The following is a 23,895-nucleotide window of genomic DNA, read 5'->3' as shown; positions in this document are numbered from 1 at the left end:
CACACATAATATTGAAATATTGTACACATTTTCAATGGGGTTATTATTGTGGAACAAATCACTGATATCTCACAAAATCAGTCTCTACCTACCCCAATTCATGTCGAGTCACAGATTCCAACAAATAGGGAATTCAGTTCAAGATCTGAGTATGATTTTCACCACCACAATTCAGTAACACCACAGTACACCAAGATGCTATATTCAAAGGGATATGTAATTTAAAAAGGACTTAAGAGTTTCCGATCAATTATAATTCTATTCTTTTTTAAAAAATTTTAAAATGTTTTTATTTCTTTTTGAAACAGAGAGAGAGCATGAGCAGGGGAGGGGCAGAGAGAGAGGGAGACACAGAATCCAAAGCAGGCTCCAGGCTCTGAGCTGTCAGCACAGAGCTGGCGCGGGGTTCGAACTCATGGACTGTGAAATCATAACCCGAGCTGAAGGAGGATGCCTAACCGACTGGGCCACCCAGGCACCCCTATAATTCTATTCTCTTTAAAGTGACACCAATTAATCCTTAACTATTTATATTCCTCTCAAAAGTAATTTGTTAAATTCTCTTGAATTTCAAGTTAATACACTTAACAGAATTTAACTTCATTCTCCATCCTCATAAACTCCCAACTCTAATGAAAGCCAAGGGTATTCTCCTAAGACAAATTAACCAACACAAATACATGCAAAATTTTAACAACTAATTTTAAGAGATTCATAGCTTCCCTTAAAGCTGTTACTCCCTAATTTAGAACTCCTGCTCTAAGGAAAGGGGCACCTTTCTTCATAGTAGAAACCCTAGATCAGAGTGTAGTCATTAATAACAGGTTCTAGATGGCTAAATGAGACTTGAGAACTATGTCAAGCAGTTGTAATACATGCATCTTATTTATATCCTGATTTTTTTTTTAAATGACAGGAAAATTTGAACACTGACTGGACAGTGATCTTAAGGAATTACTGTTTGCTTTTCTTTCAGGTACAATGATGGTATTGTAATTTTGGTTTAAAAAGGTCTTTATCTTTTAGAGATATATACTGAAACATTTATGGATAAAGTGACATGAGGCCTTGTTTGGGGATGTGGGTGGGGTATAGATGAAACAAGAATGGGCATATGGTGGTAAATGTTAAAGCTGTGTGATAAGCACCGGGGAGTATGTTATACTTTTTTTTTTTTAAGTTCAGTTTATGTTTTAAACTCTCCATAGTAAAATGTTAAAAGAAATGCAGGCTTTGGAATCAAGTGGCCAAGTCTGAATCTCAGTTCTGCTTCCTATCAACTGTAGGACATTTGGCAAGTCCATGATCTCTCTATACCTCAAGTTTTCTCCTCAGTATACTGGGAATAATAATAGTACCTACCTCATGAGGTAGTAGTCAGGGTTACATGAGATGGTATACTTATTTCAGTGTGTGGTACATAATAAATACTCTAATTGCTAGTCATTACTTATGCTATTATGCTCCAATTAGGCAGTGAGGCAAGAGTTTTTATGTGAGAAAGAAGGGCTAAGTTTTGCTGCAAAGACTTTTCCCTCCAGAGAGCTTTCTTCTATTTGAGAACCTGTTACCAATCACTCCTGTTACCATTATAGGGATCAGGGCCAAAAGGATTCCCTTTATAGTTTCCCTACTTTGTCCCAAGGTAGATAAATAGTCCCACTTTCATAAGCCTAGCACTAGGACATTAAAAAAAATCAGATTAGAGCATTCAAACAAAAATTTACTGAAGGCTTACAACTAATAGGGACATAAGCACAAGAGAGACATGTAACTAGATCATATGCTTCTGGGACATGCCTTGTGGCAGAGGCTACCTGTACACCTCCAGCACTTAGGAGTAATCTTAAGCACATTTACCCTCTCAAAACAATGAAGTGAACAGTGACATGAATTTCTTCTCTCAGGTGCTTTAGGCCCAACATCTCATTTACATGTTTCTATTTGAATACTTTCTTCTAGTATAAAGACCCTAGGAAATTTCACCCCTGCTCTACTTTAGAAGACAACAGGGGTGGACTGTGCCCTACAGGACATAACAGCATTATTGCCATCTTAATACAGTACAAGAGGTCCAATGTCATAAAGATGAGCCACATATACAGTCTCACAGAGGCCACTACCTTCTACATAGGAAAGGATATTTTTCTGATTCAAGGAAATAGGGGATAGAATGATAGTAGCAATGGGGACTTTGGAACAAGACCCTCTGCCAAGGGAAAATATTTCCAGGTTCTGGGATATGCTGAATAATAATGACAAAATGGTAGTGATGATAATAATGACTGTGATGGTAATGGTAACAGATACCATTATTTGGGCACTTTCTCTGCGCCAGACCCTGTTCTAAGTGCTTTACATGGATTATCTCACCATTATTTTCAAAACTGCTCTATAAAGTAGTGAACTCTTTATTAGTCCTACTTTACAGATAAGGAATCTAAGGCACTGGGAAGATCAGTGTCACAAAGTTAACGTGGCAGAGCCAATTTTCAAAGCTAGAAGTTTGTTTCTAGAGTTCACACTCTTTCTGAAGAGAGAGTTTATTGCTCTTGTCAGGTAAAAAGTGTTCAGTATCATTCCCTTTCTTTAGCTAGTCATCCATTTCCACCAGAAAACACATAGCCCACTTCATAAACTGCAGAAAACTGAGAGTGAATCAGGAAAGACAGGGAGGCCTCACAAATAGGCAAGTAGCCAACTGGGGCCCTCTCTTCTACGTGTGGGTAAGTGGTAGAGAGAAGCTTTGAGATGTATCATACTAGTATAGCAGGAGAAATATATCAATTATTATAATACAAGTAGAATCATGCAAATAAGTGCTATGAGGAGGACAGTGCTAATTCTACTTGGAGGGGCTGAAGAAGATCTTTCAAAAGGAGTAACATTTGAGTTGGGCCTTGAAGGATTACAATAGGTAGAAAACGAGGGAAAGGGAACTTCAGACAGAACACCTTAGAGGAGTGAAAGATCATAGTTTGCCTAAGAAAATGTAAACTAAGAGTAAAGTTTAGTGTGGTTTGAGCATAGGAACCAATTTTAGATGATAAGTGTGGGTAGTTGGAGATGAGGTTGTTAAGGTGGGTTGGGGCTGTATCATGAAGGCAATGAATGAATGCCATGAGTATGAACTTTATCACTGGGCTGAAGTGAGTATGACCACAGGGAAGTGGTATTATCAAATGCATTTTTAGAATATCCCTTTAGGTTTATTATTAAAAGTTGACTAGACTAGAGAGACTGAGGTAGGGAGACCAGATAGGATACTACTGATGAGAAGGATCTAAATTAGAATATCAGCAGCAAAGAGAGATAGATTCAAGAGATATTAAAGAGGGAGAACGGACAGTGCTTAGATATGGAGGTGCGAAGGAGTCCATGATGTTAGTGAGCAGACTCATTGAAATACTTTATACAAGAGGAATAACAAGTTTGGGGGTAAGATAATAGGGGTAAAGCACAGTGGTGAATAAAAGGATTTGGTGCCTTCTCAGAAGAGTGTTTAGGCATTATACAGTAGACAAATGAGCTCTGGAATGAGATGGATGCAAATTGCTGCACTGTTGTTTAGAAGTAATGTGGATTGGGCAAAATACTTTCCCTCTGATTATCCAAGGACCTCACTATAAAATGGATCTCAATTTACCAGCCTCAAATGGGAGGTGATAAGAATTAAAGGAGTATAAATTCATGTCTACTTATGATGGAAAGAATTAAAAAGATAACAAGATATGTAAGCTAAGTGTGTCTATTAAAGGATGAATGAATACAGAAAATGTGATATATATATATATATATATATATATATATATATATTCACATATGTGAATACTATTCAGCCTTAAAAAAGAAAGATATCCTGGGGCTCCTGGATGGCTCAGTCGGTTGAGCATCCGACTTCAGCTCAGGTCATGATCTCGCAATTTGTGAGTTTGAGCCCCGCATCTGGCTCTGTGCTGACCGCTGAGAGCCTGTAGCCTGCTTTGGATTCTGTGTCTCCTTCTCTCTCTGCCCCTCCCCCACTTGTTCTCTGTCTATCAAAAAAATAAAATAAAAAAATAAAGATATCCTGCCATTTGCAATGATATGGATAAACCTGGAAGATATTATGCTAAAGGGAATAAGGCAGACACAAAGAAAAAAACTGCATGATCTCATTTATATGTAGAATCTAAAAAAGTCAAACGTATAGAACTGCATTGAGCCTGTAGATATCTATGGGTAGTATGGACATTTTAACAATATTAATGTTTTTAATACATAAACACAAAATATCTTTCCACTTATTTGTGTCTTCTTCAATTTATTTATCAATGTCTTCTAATTTTCAGTGCATAGGTCTTCAACTCCTTGGTTTAATTTTTTTATTAAGTATTTTTTGAGGCTACTGTAAATGGGAAGGTTTTTAAAATTTCTTGTTACTGAGTTTTAGGACTTCCTTATATATTTTGGATATTAACCCCTTAACAGATATATGGCTTGCAAATATCATTTATTATGTAGGTTCTCTTCACTCTGTTGTTTTCTTTGCTGTGCATAAGCTTACACAGGTCTTCAACTCCTTGGTTAAACTTTTTCCTAAATATTTTTGATGCTATTGTAAATGGGATGGTTTTCTTAATTCTTTTTTACTTTTTTCTTTTTGGATAGTTAATTGTTAGTATGTAACACAAGTGAATTTTGTATACTGATTTTGTACGCTACACTTTACTGAATTTTCTTATTAGTTCTAACAATCTTTTGGTGGAGTGTTTAGACTTTTTTTCTATATAAAATCATATCATCCAGGGGCGCTTGGGTGGCTCAGTCAGTTAAGCGACTGACTTCAACTCAAGTCATGATCTCACAGTTTGTGGGTTTGAGCCCTGCATCAGGCTCTGTGCTGACAGCTCAGATCCTGGAGCCTGCTTTGAATTCTGTGTCTCCCTCTCTCTCTGCCCCTCCCCAACTTGTGCTCTGTCTCTCTCTCTCTCTCTCTCTCTGTCTCTCTGTCTCTCTCAAAAATAAATAAACATTAAAATAAAATTTAAAATCATATCATCTACAGATAATTTTACTTCTTCCTTTCTTGTTCGGACACTTATATTTTTTCTTTTTCTTGACTAACTTCTCTGGCTAGAACTACAAGTATTATGCTGAATAAAAGTGGACACAGTAGACATCCTTGTTCCTGATCTTAGAAGAAAAGCTTCCAGCTTTTCAACTTTGAATATAATGTTAGCTGTGGGTTTGTCATATATGGCCTTTTTGATATTGAAGTACATTCTTTCTACACCTAATTTTTTGACAATCGTTATCATGAAATAATATTGATGAATATGCTTTTTCTGGATATATTGAAATTATCATATAATTTTTATCCTTCGTTCTATCAATGTGATGTGTCACATTTATGGTTTGTTATATAGAACTGTCCTTGTATCCATCCTAGGGATAAATCTCCATTGACCATGGTGTAAGATCCTTTTAATCTGTTGCTGAATTCAGTTTTCTAGTATTAATGTTGAGGATTTTTGCATCTATGTTCATCAGGGTTACTGACCTACAGTTTTCCTGTTTCATATTGTCCTCATTTGGCTTTGGTATCAATGTAATGCTGACCTCATAAAAAGAGATATGATTATTCCCTCTTCTTAAAGTTTTTGTAATGGTTTAAGAAGGATTGGTATTAATTCTTCATTAATGTTTGGTAGAATTTTCCAGTGAAGACATTTGACTGTGAAACTTTTCTTGGTTGGGAGGTTTTTGATTGCTGATTTAATTTTCTTACTCATTATTGGTCCGGTCAGATTTCTTATTTCTTCATACTTCAGTCTTGGTAGCTTGTATGTTTCTAGAAATTTAGCCATTTCTTCTAGGTTATCCAATTTGTTGGCATTTAATTATTCACAGGTATCTCTTTAGGATTCTTTAGATTTCTGTGGTATTAGTTATAATGACTCCTCTTTTATTTATAATTTTATTTGAGCCTACTCTTTTTTCTTAGTCTAAATAAATATCAATTTTGTTTATCTTGTAAAAAAACACTTAATTTCTTTGAATTATTTTTCTATTTTTTTTCTGGTCTTTATTCCCTTTATTTTCACTGTGATATTTACTTTTCCCTTTCTTCTGCCACCTTTGGCTTTATTTTGTCCTTTTTTCTAGTTCCTTGAAATTTAAAGCTAGGTTGTCTATTTGTGATCTTTCTTTTTTCTTAATGTAGGCACTTGACACTATAAACTTCCTTCTTAGAACAGCTTTTACTTTATCCCATAAGCTTTTGTATATGTATTTCTATTTTTATTTGTCTCATGATAATTTTTGTATTCCAATTTGATTTATTCTTTAATTGGTTTCCAAATATTTGTAATTTTATTCTATTTTTCCCCAGTTATTTATTTCTAGTTTCATACCATTTTGGTCAGAAAAGATACGTGGTACAACTTCAACCTTCTTAAATTTGTTAGGCTTTGTTTGGTGGCTCAACATATAATCTATCCTGGAGAATGTTCTGTGTGTGCTTTAAAAATGTGTATTCTTCTGCTGTTGAGTGGAATGTTAGGCATAGGTCTTTTAGGTCCATGTGGTCTATATTGTTGTTCAAGTCAACTATTTCCTTATTTTCCATATGAATGAGCATTTTTAAAAGTAAGTCATTAAAATCCCCTACTATTATTTTATTGTTCTATTTCCCTCTTTATTTCTGTTAATATTTGCTTTGCATTGGATATTGTGTACATATGTATTTACAATAGCTATATCCTTTGATAAATGACATAATAATTACTATATAATGACCATTTTTTTCTCTTTTGACAGTTTTTGACATATAGTTCATTTTTCCTTATATATAGGTATTGTCATTCTTACTCTTTTGTGATTAACACTTACATAGAATACCATTTCTAGTCCTTCATTTTTAGCCTATTTGTGTTCCTAATGCTAAAGTGAACCTCTTGTGGCCAAAATAGAGTTGAATCTTATTTTTTAATCTACTCGGACACTGTGTCTTTAATTGGAGAATGTAATCTATTTCCATTTAAAGTAACTACAGGCATAGCAGATATATTGCAGGTTTGGTTCCAGACCACTGAAATAAAGTGAATATTACAAGTAAAGCAAGTCAAATAAATATTTTGCTTCTCAGTACATAGAGAAGCTATGTTCATACTACACTACATTATATGCAATATACATATACATATGCACTACATTATGTGCAATGGCATTATGTCTAAAAAGACAATGTGCATACCTTAATTTAAAAATATTTTATTGAAGTGACTCACTGAGTAGAAGGAAAAGACCATAAATAAAAGTATGAAAAATAAATATATCGGTAAAAATCAGTCAAGGGATTCACAAAATAATAGGATGTAAAATATGATACCAGATACCTAAAATGTTGGGAGGAGAGGAGTAAAGAATGGGTTCAAACTTAAGTGATGATCAAGTTAATATAGACTGCTATATGCAGAAGAGGTTATATATACAAAGGTAAGGTAAACATATATCAAAAACCACTAATAACTATGCACACAATAAAGAGAAGTGAACCCAAGTATATCACTAAAGGAAACCATGAAAGAGCAAAAGAAGAATGGATCAGAGAAATAACTCCAAAACAAGTTACAAAATGGCACTAAATACATATCTATCAATAATTACTTTGAATGTAAGTAGACTAAATGCTCCAATCAAAAGAAATAGTGTAGAAAAATGGATTAAAAAAACCAAGACCCATCTATATGCTGCCTACAAGAAATTCATTTCATACCTAAAGACATCTGTAGATTGAAAATGAGGGGATAGAGAAATATTTATCATTAAAATAGATGTCAAAAGGAAGCCATAGTAGCAGTACTTATATCAGACAAAATAGACTTTAAAAAAGACTGTAACAAGAGACAAACAAGGACACTAAATAATACTAAAGGGGACCATCCAACAAGAGGATATAACAATTATGAATATGCACCCAACATGAGAGGGACCAAATACATGAAACAGTTAACAACAAAGGAACAAATCAATAGTATTACAATAATAGTAGGGTACTTTAAAACCACACTTATATCACTGGACAGATTATCCAATTAGAAAATCAACAAAGAAATCGTGGCTTTGAATGACACAGTGAATGAGATGGACATAACAGATATATTCAGAACATTCCACAAAAATAAAACACCAGAATACACATTCTTTTCAAGTGAACATGGGGCATTCTCCAGAATAAATCACATATTTTGCCAAGTGCATATAGAACATTCTCCAGAATAGATCACATATTATGCCACAAAACAAGTCTCAACAAATTAAAAATGATTTAAGTCATATGATGTATCTTTTCTGACAATGCTATGAAATTAAAAATCAATCAAAAGAGAAAATCTGGAAAGAGCACAAATACATGGAGGTTAAATAATATACTACTAACTAATAAATGGGTCAACCAATAGATCAAAAAAGAAATAAAAAATTACATGGAAACAAATGAAAATGAAACACAACAGTCCAAAAATCATTGGGATGTAGCAAAAGCAGTTCTAAGAGGGAAGTTTAGTGCAATACAGGCCTGTCTCTAAAAGACAAATACTCAAATAAACAACCTAACTCTACATATAAAGGGGCTAGAAAAAGAGGAAATAAAACCAAAACCCTAGCAGAAAGAAGGAAACAAAGATTAGAGCAGATACAAATGATATAGAAAAAAAAAACTAAAAAAAAAACCCTATAGAACAGATCAATGGTTCTTTGAAAAGAAAATCAAAATTGGTGAACCTTTTGCCATACTCATCAGAAAAAAAGAGAGACAGAGAGAGAGAAAGGTCTCAAATAAATAAAACAATAAATGATGGAGGAGAAAGAGCAACCAACACCACAGAAATACCAACAAATGTCAGAGAATATTATGAGAAACTATATGCCAACAAATTCAACAACCTAGAGGAAATGGATAAATTCCTAGAAACATATAACCTACCAAAGCTGGATCAGGAAGAAACAGGAAACTGGAAGAGACCCATAACAAGCAAAGAAATTGAATCAGTAATAATAATGATAATAATAATAACCTCCCAAAAAACAGAAGTCCAGGACAAGACAACATTTAAAGAAGAGTTAATACCTATTCTCCAAATACTCCAACAAATAGAAAAGGAAGGTAAACATCCAAATTCATTCTATGAAGCCAGCATTACCATGGTATCAAAACCAGATAAAGACAGCACAAAAAAGAGAACTACAAACTGATATCTCTGTTGAACATAAATGCAAACATTCTCAACAAAATACTAGCAAACTGAATCCAACAATACATTTAAATAATCATTGACCACTATCAAGGGGGATTTATTCCAAGGACGGTTCAATGGTTCAATATTAGCAAATTAATCAATGTGATACATCACATCAATAGAGGAAAGAACAAAAATCACATGATCATTTCAATAGATGCAGAAAAAAAAACATCTGACAAACTACACACCCATTTGTGAAAACAAAAAGAACAACAAACCTCAACAAAGTAGGTCTAAAGGGAACATACCTCAACATAAAGGTCTCATATGAAAAACTCACAGTGAATATCACACTCAATGGAGGGGGGGACTGAGAGAACTTTTCTCCTAAGATCATGAACAAGACAAGAATCTCCATTCTCACAAATTGTATTTAACATAGTACTAGAAGTCCTAGCCATAGCAGTCAGATGAGAAAAATAAATAAAAGGCATTCAAATTGGTAAGAAGTAAAATTTGCACTGTTTCAAGATGACATGATATTATATAGAGAAAAATCTGAAGACTCCACCAAAAAACTGCTAGAACTGATAAATAAATTTAGTAAAGTTGCAGGATACAAAATCACTGTTCAGAAAAGTTGATACATTTCCACATAATAATAATGAAGCAGCAGAAGGAAAAATTAAGAAAACAATCCCATTTAAAATTGCGCCAAAAATAATAAAGTAGGTAGGAATAAACTTAGCAAAAGAGATGAAAGCCCTGTACTCTGAAAACTGTAAAACACTGATTAAAGCACTGTTCTTTAGATGACACAAAGAAATGGAAAGACATTCCATGCTTAAGGACTGGAAGAATAAATATTGTTAAAATGTCTATACCACCCAAAACAATCTAGACATTTAATGCAATCCCTAACAAAACATCAGTGGTATTTATCAAAGAACTGGAACAACCCTAAACTTTATATGGAATCACAAAAGACCCTGAATAGCAGCTACATCCAAAATAATGAAACTGGACCAATTTCTTACACCATAAACAAAAATAAACTCAGCATATATTAAACACTTAATGTGAGACCTGAAATCCTAAAAATCCTAGAAGAGAGCACAGGTAGTAATTTCTCTGACATTGGTCACAGCATCATTTTTGTAAATATGTCTCCTGAAACAAGGAAAATAAAAGCAAAAATAAAGTATTGGGACTACATAAAAATAAAAGGTGCTGCACAGTGAAGGAAACAATCAGCAAAATTAAAAGGCAACCTGCTGAATGGGAGAAGATATTTGCAAATGACATATTCAAATAAGGGTTAGTATCCAAAATATATAAAGAACTAATACGATTCAACACCTAGAAAACAAATAATCCAATTAAAAATGGGCAGAATAAATGAATAGACATTTCTTCAAAGAAGACACCCAGATGGCCAACAGACACATGAAAAGATGCTCAACATCACTCATCAGGAAAATGCAAATCAAAATTACAATGAGATATCATCTCAAACCTGTCAGAATGGCTAAAATTAAAAATAAAAGAAAGGATTGGCAAGGATGTTCAGAAAAAGGAAACCTCATTCACTGCAGGTGGGAATGCAAACTTGTACAGCCACTGTGGAAAACAGTATGGAGGATCCTCAAAAAGCTAAAAATAGAACTATCCTATGGTCCAGTAATCACACTACTGGGTATTTGTCCAAAGAATACAAAAACACTAATTCAAAGATACATGCACCCTTAAGTTTGTAGCAGCATTATTACAAGAGCAAAATTGTGGAAGCAGCGTAAGTGTCCCTTGATAGATGCATGGATAAGGAAGATGTGGTATATATACACAATGGAATATTACTCAGCCATAAAAGAGAGTGAAATTTTGCCATCTGCAATTATATGGATAGAGCTAGAGAGTATTTTGCTAAGGGAAGTCGGAGTCAGTCAGAGAAAGAAAAATACTATGTGATTTCACTCATTTGTGTAATTTAAGAAACAAAACAATCCAGCAAAGGGAGGGGGGAGAGAGAGAAAGAGAGAGAGAGAGGTGCAGGCAAACCAAGCAACAGACTCTTAACTGTAGAGAATAAACTGTTACCAGAGGAGAGGTAGATGGGGGGATGGGTGGAAAAGGTGATTAGGATTAAGGAGTGCACTTGTGATGAGCACCAGGTGTTGTATATAAGTGTTGAATCACTATATTGTACACCTGAAACTAATATAACACTTTATGTTAACTATTTTGGAATTTAAATAAAAACTTAATAAAAAATGCTTTATTGCTTAACAAATGTCAACCATCACATGAGATTTCAGCAAATCATAATCCTTATGCTGGAGGAGAGTCTGGGTTTATTGTTGATGGCTGCTGACTGATCAGGCTGGTGGTTGCTGAAGGTTGGGCTGGCTGTGGCAATTTGTTACTTTTTTTAATATAATTTATTGTCAAGTTAGCTAACATAAAGACTATACAGTAGTTATTGGCTTCGGGAGTAGGTTCCCATGATTCATCACTTACATACAACACAAAGTACTCATACCAACAAGTACCCTCCTCAAAGTCCACTGCCCATTCCCCTCCCCCCCCCGCACCCCCTCCATCAGTCATCAGTTTGTTCTCTATATTTAAGAGTCTCTTATGTTTTGACTCACTCTCAGTTTGTAACTGTTTTTTCCTTTCCTTCCCCTATGGTCTTCTGTTAAAATTCCTCAAATTCCACATATGAGTGAGAACATATGATATCTGTCTTTCTCTGATTGACTTATTTCACGTAGCATAATACCCTCCAGTTCCATCCACGTTGTTGCAAGTGGCAAGATTTCATTCTTTTTCATTTCCAAGGAGTATTCCATTGTGTGTGTGTGTGTGTGTGTGTGTGTGTGTGTGTGTGTACCATACTAATTTTATCCATTCATCAGTTGATGGACATTTGGGCCCTTTCCATAATTTGGCTATTGTTGATAGCACATTGGGGCACCTGTGCCCCTATGAATCAGCACTCCTGTATCCTTTAGGTAAATTCCTAGTAGTGCTGGGTCATACAGTAATTCTATATTTAATTTTTACTATTTATTTTTTATTATTTATTTTTAATACTTTGAGGAACCTCCATACTGTTTTCCAGAGTAGTTACACCAGTTTGCATTCCCACCAATAGTGTAAGAGAGTTCCCCTTTCTCCACCTCCTTGCCAACATTTTTTGTTTCATGTGTTCTTAATTTTAGCCATTCTGAAGAAGTGAGAGGTGATATATTTCATTGTAGTTTTGATTTATATTTCCCTGATGATGAGTGACATTGAACATCTTTTCATGTGTCTGTTAGCCATCTGGATGTCTTCTTTGGAAAGGTATCTGTTCATGTCTTCTGGCCATTTCTTCACTGGATTATTTGTTTTGTGGGTGTTGAGTTTGGCAAGTTTGTTATAGATTTTGGATACTAACCCTGTATACAATATGTTATTTGCAAATATCTTATCCCATTCCGTTGGTTGCCTTTTAGTTTTGTTGTTTCCTCTGCTGTACAGCTTTGTATCTTGATGAGGTCCCAATAGTTCATTTTTGCTTTTAATTCCCTTGCCTTTGGAGACATGTCAAATAAGAAGCTGCTGTGGCTGGGATAAAGAGGTTGTTGCCTCCTTTCTCCTCCAGGATTTTGTGTTTTCCTGTCTCACATTTAGGTCTTTCATCCGTTTTGAGTTTATTCTTGTTTATGGTGTAAGAAGGTGGTCCAACTTCATTCTTCTGCATCTGCTGTCCCATTCTCCCAGCACCACTTGCTAAGGAGACTCTTTTCCATTGGATATTCTTTCCTGCTTTGTCAAAGATTAGTTGGCCATACATTTGTGGGTCCAATTTTGGGTTATCTATTCTGTTATAGTGGTCTATGAGTCTGTTTTGTGCCCATACCATGCTGTCTCGATGATTACGTCCTTGTAGTACAGGCTAAAGTCCAGGATTTTGATGCTTCTAGCTTTGGTTTCTTTTTCAACATTACTTTGGCGATTTGCGGGTTTTTTTTGGTGGTTCCATACAAATTTTAGGATTGTTTGTTCTAGTTATGAGAAGAATGCTGGTGTTATTTTGATTGTGATTGCATTGAATGTGTATATTGCTTTGGGTAGTATTGATATTTTAACAATATTTGTTCTTCCAATCCATGAATGTGGAATGTTTTTCCATTTCTTTGTGTCTTTTTCAATTTCTTTCATAAGTTTTTCTATAATTTCCAGGATACATATCTTTTACCTCTTTGGATAAGTTTATTCCTACATATTTTATGGTCCTTAGTGCAGTCGTAAATGGAATCAATTCCTTGATATCTCTTTCTGTTGCTTCATTATTGGTGTATAGAAATGCAACAAATTTCTGTAAATTGATTTTATATCCTGCAACTTTGCTGAATCCATGTATCAGTTCTAGTAGTTTTTTTGGTGGAGTCTTTTGAGTTTTCAATGAAGAGTATCATGTAATCTGCAAAAAGTGAAAGTTTGACTTCTTCTTTGACAATTTTGATGCTTTTTATTTCATTTTGTTGTCTGATTGCTGAGGGTAAGACTTCCAACACTATGTTAAACAACAATAGTGAGAGTGGACATCTCTGTCATGTTCCTGATCTCAGGGGGAAAGCTCTCAGTTTTTCCCCATTGAGGATGATATTAGTGGTGGGACTGTCACATATGGCTTTTATGATATTAAGGTATGTTCCTTCTATCCCGACTTTCTCAAGGTTTTTTTTTTATCAAGAAAGGATGCTGTATTTTGTCAAATGCTTTTTATTGCATCTATTGACAGGATGTTTCTTATCTTTTCTTCTACTAATGTGATGCATCACATTGATTGATTTGCAGATATTGAACCATCCCTGCAGCCCAGGAATGAATCCCACATGACCATGGTGAATACTTCTTTTAATATACTGTTGAATTCGATTTGCTACTATCTTCTTCTGAATTTCTGCATCCATGTTCATCAGGGATATTGGCCTGTAATTCTCCTTTTTAGTGGGGTCTTTGTCTGCTTTTGGGAATCAAGGTAATGCTGGCTTCATAGAATGAGTCTGGAAGCTTTCCTTCCAAGTTTTTGGAACAGCATGAGAAGAACAGGTATTAACTCTGCTTTAAATGTCTGGTAGAATTCCCCCAGGAAGCCATCTGGCCCAGAACTCTTATTTGTTGGGAGACTTGATAACTGATTCAATTTTTTTTTGCTGGTTATGGCTTTATTCAAATTTTCTATTTCTTCCCGTTTGAATTTTGTTAGTGTGTGGGTGTCAATGAATTTGTCCATTTCTTCCAGGTTGTCCAGTTTATTGGAATGTAATTTTTCATAGTATTCTCTAATATTTGTTTGTATTTTTGTGGTGTTGGTTGTGATCTCTCCCCTTTCATTAGTGATTTTACCTATTTGGGTTCTCTCTCTTTTCTTTTTGAGAAATCAGGCTAGGGGTTTATCAATTTTGTTTATTCTTTCAAAAAAACACTTATTAGATTCATTGATATGTTCTACTGTTTTCCTGAATTCTATATTGTTTCTGCTCTAATCTTTATTATTTCTCTTCTTCTGCTGGCTTTGGGGTTTCCTTGCTGCTCTGCTTCTAGTTCTTTAGGTGTAAGGTTAGGTTCTGTATCCAAATACAGATTTTTATTGCTTCTTGAGATAGATCTGAATTGTAACATATTTTATTCATAGAATGGCCTTTGCTGCATCCCAAAGTGTTTGGATTGTCATATTTTCATTTTTATTTGCTTCGGTATCTGTTTTTAATTTCTTCTTTAATTTCCTGGTTCACCCATTCATTCTTTAATAGGGTGGTCGTTAACTTCCATGAATTTGGAGGCTTCCCAAATTTTTTCTTGTTGTTGATTTCATGTTTCATAGTGTTGTGATGTTAAAATATGCATGGTATGATCTCAATCCTCTTATATTTTGTGACCCAGTATGTGATCTATTTTGGAGACTGTTCAATGTGCACTCAAGAAGAATGTATATTCTGCTGCTTTGGGATGAAAAGTTCTGAATATATCTGTCAAGTCCATGTGGTCCAGTGTATCATTCAAGGCCATTGTTTCTTTATTGATTTCCTGCCATATGATCTGTCCATTGTTGTAAGTGGAGTATTAAAGTCACTTACAATTACAGTATTATTATCAATAAGTTTGCTTAGGTTTGTGATTGACATATATTTGGGCTTAAAAGTTGGGGGCATAAACATTTACAGTTATTAGCTCTTATTGATGGATAGACCCCTTAATTATGATATAAGGCCCTTCTTCATCTCTTGTAACAGTCTTTAATTTAAAGTCTAGTTTGTCTGATATAAGTATGGCCATCCTGGCTTTCTTTTGACATCCATTAGCATGACAGATTGTTTTCCATCCCCTCACCTTCAATCTGCAGGTGTCCTCAAGTCTATAATGAGTCTTTTGTAGACTGGCTGTGGGAATTTCTCAAAATAAGACAATCATGAAGTTTGCTGCATTGATTGACATTTCCTTTCACAAACCATTTCTCTTTAACATGCAATGCTCTTTGATGGCATTTTACCCACAGTAGAGCTTATTTTTTTCCTGATAAATATGGAGTTTATTGGTATTGTTTGATATAACTTTATCCCAATCTGGGCGTGTTAACAATCCTTTAAAAATCATGCTACATTACTTTGGAGGAAGATACCTCCAGCTTAACGTGTTTAATGTCAGATAATTGTAATCTTTTAAAACATTTTTCACTGCCTTTGATTTTTAACACAGTGAGCATCAGTCTAATGTCAAGGTGAATGCACATTAACCAGGTAATGGCTTTCTAAAGTGATTCCTTCACAGATAGCAAATGGCATAATCCTGGAACTGTGTATGAGAGGCAAAAGGGAAGCTGCGTGTGCTGCCAATATTTTATGGGTTACCTCCCTCTTGTAAGTAGTGCCCACTCTTTTTTTTATTAAAATTTTTTAACGTGTATTTATTTTTGACAGAGAGAGAGACAGAGCATGAGCGTGGGAGGGGTAGAGAGAGAGGGAGACACAGAATCCGAAGCAGGTTACAGGCTCTGAGCTGTTAGCACAGAGCCCGACGTGGGGCTTGAACTCACAGACCGTGAGATCATGACCTGAGCCGAAGTCAGATGCCCAACCGACTGAGCCACCCAGGCACCTCAAGCAGTGTCCACTCTTTGATTAACAATTGCAAATGACCCAACTGGAGAGAACACTCAAGAGAATAAGCAAAGAGAACTGGAAAGCTATGAAAATGCAATGCCTGGCTGAGCCCTGAGGGGCATCCTAGGTTGGATGTGTTGATCACAATGACCATGATATTGTTGTACAGAGGCTGACACGGACACCAGGAAGGGGGGACATTGAAGGCAGATGAGAAATGGATGTGACTGCATCCTAGAAACCTCCCAAAACACACTTTGGGTGTTGGTGGGGTTATTTTGTGTGAAACTTGATCTCAATCTGTCTCACACTGAGCTAAGGAAATAAGTATAACAGGGAGTTTTCCTGTTTCTTGATTTCTCCTATATCTGGGTTTACAGTTAGGTGGAAGACAACTTTAAAGTGAACACAGTAAGCTTCCCTATGGTGGTGGTATTCAGAAAGGAAGAATGAAAGAATAAGCTGGCCTGAAACAGTGCACACTAACATGGTCAGGAGAACTTAGAACCCGTGTGAGCCTTTTTTACCCAGGGAATGAATGTATTCCTGCTATTTTTCTCTGTTTCATAAACTTTCCTGTGGCTTTGGCTCACCACTTTTACATAAGACCATATTGCAAGAGTTGCACGGGCAAACTAATTGCACATTCGGTTTATTACCATATGCAAGTACTGTGCCAATACATTTATGTGGTAAGTAGGAGGCTGAGAATATCCCAAAAGCCCAGGAAGCCATTGGCTGCCAGGTAAGACAATCTCTCAAGGAACTCAGCAGGAGTCATGCTCAGTAAGGGCCACTCACTTATTCAAGACTCCTTGATTAGATCCAATATGTGGAGGGCACCAAAGAAGTCAGTCTATCCTTCTAGTTGACACTCTTCTAGTTAATACAGTTCTTCATGATTTTTCAACCTGTGTCCCCCTGTCAGATACTTTCTTTAACATTAATGGTGACTTCTTTTGCAGACATTCACTTAGCATCTCTTTTAGTCTCTGTGATCTGAAGGCTATTATGTTTCTGGGTCAGAGAGCCTGAGTTGAGGCTCTGGGGATTCAAGCACTGGGTTCCACAGCTCATCTTCTTCTCTGGGGCCATAGATCAGGGCATACCATTGAAAGACAGTCCATCTTCCAACACATCTGAATGCAGGCCACTGACTTCATAGCCAATGTCAGTGGCAGAGACATCAGGTGGCACACCCAATTTGGTGTAGGTAAGTCGGGTGGACTCAGACTCCCTGGTCCAGCTCTTGTAGTAACAGGACTTGCTGGCATTGACCCAACTCCTACCACAGCTTATGCTCCCATGCTGCCAGTGTGCCCTGTGACTGGAGAGCTCAAGGCTCCGAAGGTGCTTAGCCCCTGTGGTGCATCCCAGGCCCCCAATCAGGTAGCAGTGGCTGTGACTTCAGGTCCCTGTGCCCGCCTGTGCAACAGTCAGGCACCCAGCTCCTCCTGCACTTGCTGCACCTCCCACAGAAGTTCCTTCAAAATTGGACTCAATCCTCTCAAACATTGTCACTGCTTTATCAACTAAGTTTATTGATATTCAAAATCCTTTGTTGTCATTTCAAAATCTTTACAGCATCTTCACCAGGAATAGATTATCAAGAAGCCACTTTCTTTGCTCATCCATAAGAAGCAAATCCTCATCTATTGAAGTTTTTCTTTAAAAAAAAAAGTTATAATGTTTTATTTATTTTTGAGAGAGAAAGACAGAGTATGAGCAAGGGAGGGGCTGAAACAGAGGGAGACACAGAATCTGAAGCAGGCTCCAGGCTCAGAGCCTGATGCAGGGCTCAAACTTGTGAACCAAGAGATCATGACCTGAGCCAAAGTCAGGTGTTTAACTGACTGAGCCATCCAGGTGCCCCTCATCTGTTGAAGTTTTATCGTGAGATTGCAGCAATTCAGTCACTTCCAATTATAGTTCTCTTACTATCTCCACCACATCTGCAGTTACTTCCTCCACTGAAATTTTGAACCCTGAAGGGGTTCAAACTGAAATGTCATCCATGAGGGTTGGAATCAACTTCTTTAAAACTCCTGTTAATGTTGACTTTTTGGCCTCTTCCCATGACCAAAAATGTTCTTAATGGCATCTAGAACAGTGTTTTCTTTCCAGAAAGTTTTCAATTTACTTTGCCCAGGTCCGTCAGAAGAATCACTCTGTATGACAGCTATAGCATTACAAATGTATATCTTAAAGAATAAGACTTGAAAGTTAGTATTACTCCTTGATCCAAGGGCTGCAGAATGGATGTCATGTTAGCAGGCATGAAAACAACATAAATCTTATTGTACATCTCTAATATACACAGCTTTTGGGTGACCACTGGATACTGACAATGAGCAGTAGTATTTTGATAGTATTCTTTTTCTCAGTGTATGTCTCAATTGTGGGCTTAAAATACTCAGTAAACCATCTGTTTATAAAAACAGATGTGTCATCCAGACTTTCTTGTTCCATTTATAGCGCACAGGCAGAGTAGATTTAGTGTAATACCGAAGACTGCCTTAGGATTTTTGGAATTGTAAATGAGCATTGGTCTCAACCTAATGGCACCAGCTACATTAGCCCATAACAAGAGTTAGCCTATCTTTTGAAGCCAAGCATTGATTTCTTCTCATCTAGCTATGCTACATGGCATCTCCTTCCAATATAAGGTTGTTTCATCTACACTGAAAATCTGTTGTTTAGTGTTGCCACCTTCACTAATTATCTTATCTAGATCTGGATGACTTGATGCAACTTCTACATCAGTGCTTGCTTCTTCACCTTCCTCTTTTATGTTATGGCAATGGCTTTTTTCTTTAAACTTCATGAACCAAAGAATATCCAATGGAATAAAGACAGTCTCTTCAGCAAATGGGAAAACTGGACAGTGACATGCAGAAGAATGAATCTGGAACACTTTCTTACACCATACACAAAAATAAATTCAAAATGGATGAAAGACCTAAATGTAAGACAGGATGCCATGAAAATTCTTGAGGAGAAAACAGGCAAAAACCTCTTTGACCTTGACTGTAGCAACTTCTTACTCAACACGTCTCCAGAGGCAGGGAAAACAAAAGCAAAACTGAACTACTGGGACCTCATCAAAATAAAAAGCTTCTGCACAGCGAAGGAAACAATCAGCAAAACTAAAAGGCAAGTGACAGAATGGGAGAAGATATTTGCACATGACACATCAGATAAAGGGTTAGTATACAAAATCTATAAAGAACTTACCAAACTCAACACCCAAAAAACAAATAATCCAGTGAAGAAATGGGCAAAAGACATGAATAGACACTTCTCCATAGAAGACATCCAGATGGTCAACCAACACATGAAAAAATGCTCAACATCACTCATCATCAGGGAAATACAAATGAAAACCACAATGAGATAGCACCTTACACCTGTCAGAATAGCTAACATGAACAACTCAGACAAAAACAGATGTTGGCAAGGATGCAGAGAAAGAGGATCTCTTTTGCATTTTTGGTGGGAATGCAAGCTGGTGCAGCCACTCTGGAAAACAGTATGGAGGTTCCTCAAAAAACTAAAAATAGAACTACCCTATGACTCAGCAATTGCACTACTAGGTATTTATCCAAGGGATACAGGTGTGCTGTTTTGAAGGGACACTTGCACCCCCAATGTTTATAGCAGCACTAGCAACAATAGCCAAAGTATGGAAAGAGCCCAAATGTCCATCGATTTTTGAATGGATAAAGAAGATGTCGTATATATATACAATGGAGTATTACTCGGCAATCAAAAAGAATGAAATCTTGCCATTTGCAACTACTTGGATGGAACTGGAGGGTATTATGCTAAATGAAATTAGTCAGTAAGAGAAAGACAAAAATCATATGACTTCACTCATATGAGGACTTTAAGAGATGAAACAGATGAACATAAGGGAAGAGAAGTAAAAATAATGTAAAAACAGGGAGAGGGACAAAACATAAGAGACTCTTAAATATGGAGAACAAAATAGAGGGTTACTGGTGTGGTTGTGGGAGGGGGGATGGGCTAAATGGGTAAGGGGCATTAAGGAATCTACTCCTGAAATCATTGTTACACTTTATGGTAACTAATTTGGATGTAAATTTAAAAATAAATAAATAAATAAATAAATAAATAAATAAATAAATAAATAAAATTAAAAACAAAAAAAGCCTCATGAATGAACCTCTGATAGTTTCAAACTTTTCTTTTCAACTTCCTCGCTTCTCTTAGCCTTTATAGAATTGAAGAGAGAGTTAGGGCATTGCTCTTGATTAGGCTTTGGCTTAAGGGAATGTTATGGCTATTCTGATCTTCTATCCAAATGAATGAAAACTGTCTCCATATCAGCAAGAAGGCTGTTTTGCTTTCTTATCATTCATTTATTCACTGGAGTAGCATTTTCTATTTCCTACGTTTTGTTTTGTTTTGTTTTGTTTTGTTTTGTTTTGTTTTGTTTTGTTTTTGCATTCAGAACATGGCTGTTTGGCACAAGAAGCCTAGCTTTCAGCCTATCTTAGCTTTCAACATGCTTTCCTCACTAAGCTTAATTATTTCTAGCTTTGATTTTAAATGAGAAATCTTCAACTCTTTCTTTCACTTAAATACTTGCAGGTTATTGTAGGGCTATTTAATTGGACTCATTTCAGTATTGCTATGTCTCAGAGAAGAATGATGAGAGGAATAGATATGGGGGAATGGCCAGCTGATAAAGCAGTCAGAACACAACATTTATCAATTAAGTTTGCCATCTTATATGAAAACTATTAATGGTGCCTCAAAACAAATACAAGAGTAACATCAAAGATCACTGATCATATATCACTGTAACAAATATGACAATAATTAAATAGTTCAAAATATCGCAAAAATTACCAAAATGTGATACAGAGACATGAAGTGAGCAAATGCCATTGGGGAAAAAAATTATGCCAATAGAGTTGCTAAATACAGGGCTGCCACAAACCTTCTATTCATAAACAACAACAACAACAACAACAACAAAAACAAAAACAACACAGTACTTGTGAAATGCAAATAAAGTGAAGCACAGTAAAATGAAGTATGCCTATATTGGTAGTTAAGAACTTACTATTGGCATTTTGTTAATTGTTTCTCATTCCTTTGTATTCCATTTCTCCTGTTTGCTATCTTTCCTGGTGATTTTTTTGTAGTGTATACTTTGACTCCTTTCTCCTTGTCTTTTGCGTATCTACTACAGATTTTGTATTTGTGAGTAGCATAAAGTTTAAAACTTTGTACAGTTATAGCCATTGATTTAATCTAATAACAAAGTAACTTTGTTTACAAAATCTCTGCACTTGGATATAGAGAAGATGGAGGTGTAGGACGGTGGGCTCACCTCATTCCACTGACCACTTATATTCCACCCATAGCTGCCTAGAAATAACCCAGAAAACCGTCAGAAGACTAGCAGAACAGACTCTCTGGAGCCAAGCATAGACAAGAGGCCCACAGAAGAGGGTGGGAAGGGCAGAGAGGCGTGCGTGCTACACGGACTGGTGGGAGGACAGCCAGGGTGGTGGAGGGGCAGCCTGCCCAGCAAGGCGGAATCCCTGAGTCTAGCTTGCAAAAGTGGAGGGGCCAGACTCCATGAGTTCTGACAGCCAGCGGGACTTAACACCTGGAATGTTATAAGTCAACAGCTCTGCTCAGATAGCGGGAGGGCAAGAGGACACTGGGAAAGAGAGGTGTTGAGCACTGGAAGACAGAGATCAGCTCACTGGGGAACAAAGGCGCTGGCCAGCACCATCTCCCTCTCCCATCCCCCAAACTAAATCCCAAAGGGAACCAGTTCCCATCACCAAATGTGCTTGCACCTCACAAACACCCAATGCTGTGCTTCTGTTGATCCATCTCTCTGACGAGTCTACCTGCCTCCCTCACGGTGCTGCAGGGCACCTCCCTCAGGGGACCACTGAACACAAAGCAAGCTAAGCCTGAGCCTCCCGCCCCTGTGCACCTTGTAGATCCACACCAGATCCCATCAGAGCAGCACCACAAGCCTGGCAGTGTGCAAGTAGCCCAGACAGGGTCCACACCACTCCAGTGAGCCCTATCTCTGGGAGAGGGGAAGATAAGGTACACACCAGTCTAATTGTGGCCCCAGCGGTGGGCAGGGGGAAGACATCAGGTCTGACTGTGGCCTCACCCACCAACACATGTTACACCAGACAGCAAGGGCAAGTGCCCTGCAGTTCCCCGCCACCCCAGGGATTGTCCAAAATGACGAAATGGAAGAATTCTCCTCAAAAGAAACTCCAGGAAGTAGCGACAGCTAACGAATTGATCAAAACCGAATTTAGCAATATAATGGAACAAGAATTTAGAAAAATAGTCATAAAATTAATCGCTGGGCTTGAAAAAAGTATAGAGGACAGCAGAGAATCTATTGCTACAGAGATCAATGGACTCAGAAATAGTCATGAGGAGCTAAAAAATGCTATAAATAAGGTGCAAAATAAAATGGAGGCAACCACAGCCTGGATTGAAGAGACAGGGGAGAGAATAGGTGAATTAGAAGATAAAATTATGGAAAAAGAGGAAGCTGAGAAAAAGAGAGATAAAAAATATCCAGGAGTATGAGGCGAGAATTAGAGAACTAAGTGATGCATCAAAAGGAAAAAATATTCGTATAATAGGAATTACAGAAGAAGAGACAGAGAAAGGGGTTGAAGGTGTACCTGAACAAATCATAGCTGAGAACTTCCCTGATCTGGGGAAGGAAAAAAGCATTGAATTCCAAGAGGCACAGAGAAGTCCCTTCAGACATAACTTGAATCGAACTTCTGCATGACATATAGTGAAACTGGCAAAATACAAGGATAAAGAGAAAATTCTGGAAGCAGCTAGGGATAAACAGGCTCTAACATATAAAGGGACACCGATAATACTCGTGGCAGACCTATCTACTGAAACTTGGCAGGCCGGAAAGGAATGGCAGGAAATCTTCAATGTGATGAACAGAAAAAATATGCAGCCGAGAATCCTTTATTCAGCAAGTCTGTCATTTAGACTAGAAGGAGAGATAAAGGTCTTCCCAAACAAACAAAAACTGAAGGAATTCATCACCACTAAACCATCCCTACAGGAGATCCTAAGGGGGATTCTATGAGTGAAATGTTGCAAGGACCACAAAGTACCAGGGACATCACTACAAGCATGAAACCTACAGACATCACAGTGACTCTAAACCCATATCTTCCTATAGTAACACTGAATGTAAATGGACTAAATGCCCCAACCAAAAGACATAGGGCATCAGAATGGATTAAAAAAAACAAGACCCATCTATTTGCTTTCCACAAGAGACTCATTTTAGACCTGAGGACACCTTCAGATTGAAAGTGAAGGGATGTAAAACTATCTATCATGCTACTAGAAGTCAAAAGAAAGCTGTAGTAGCCATACTTATAACAGACAAACTAGAGTTTAAATTAAAAGCTGTAGCAAGAAATGAAGAAGGGCATTATATAATAATTACAGGGTCTATCCAT

The 23,895-nt window shown here is 36.7% G+C and overlaps 1 protein-coding gene across 1 annotated transcript in view; it reads right to left on the bottom strand.

Annotated features, from left to right (window-relative positions):
- The window catches only part of OPHN1 (oligophrenin 1), a 593,683-nt gene that overhangs the window by 52,296 nt on the left and 517,492 nt on the right, over positions 1–23,895 (bottom strand). The gene's annotated exons all lie outside the window — the stretch shown is intronic.

The sequence above is a fragment of the Lynx rufus genome, unplaced genomic scaffold (genome assembly GCF_022079265.1).
Source record: "Lynx rufus isolate CCGP_SWC_20201006 ecotype Redwood Valley unplaced genomic scaffold, mLynRuf1.p SCAF_30, whole genome shotgun sequence".
Classification (NCBI taxonomy): Eukaryota; Metazoa; Chordata; class Mammalia; order Carnivora; family Felidae; genus Lynx; species Lynx rufus.
Note: the sequence above shows the minus strand (reverse complement) of the source record. Positions and strands in the feature narration are given on the sequence as shown.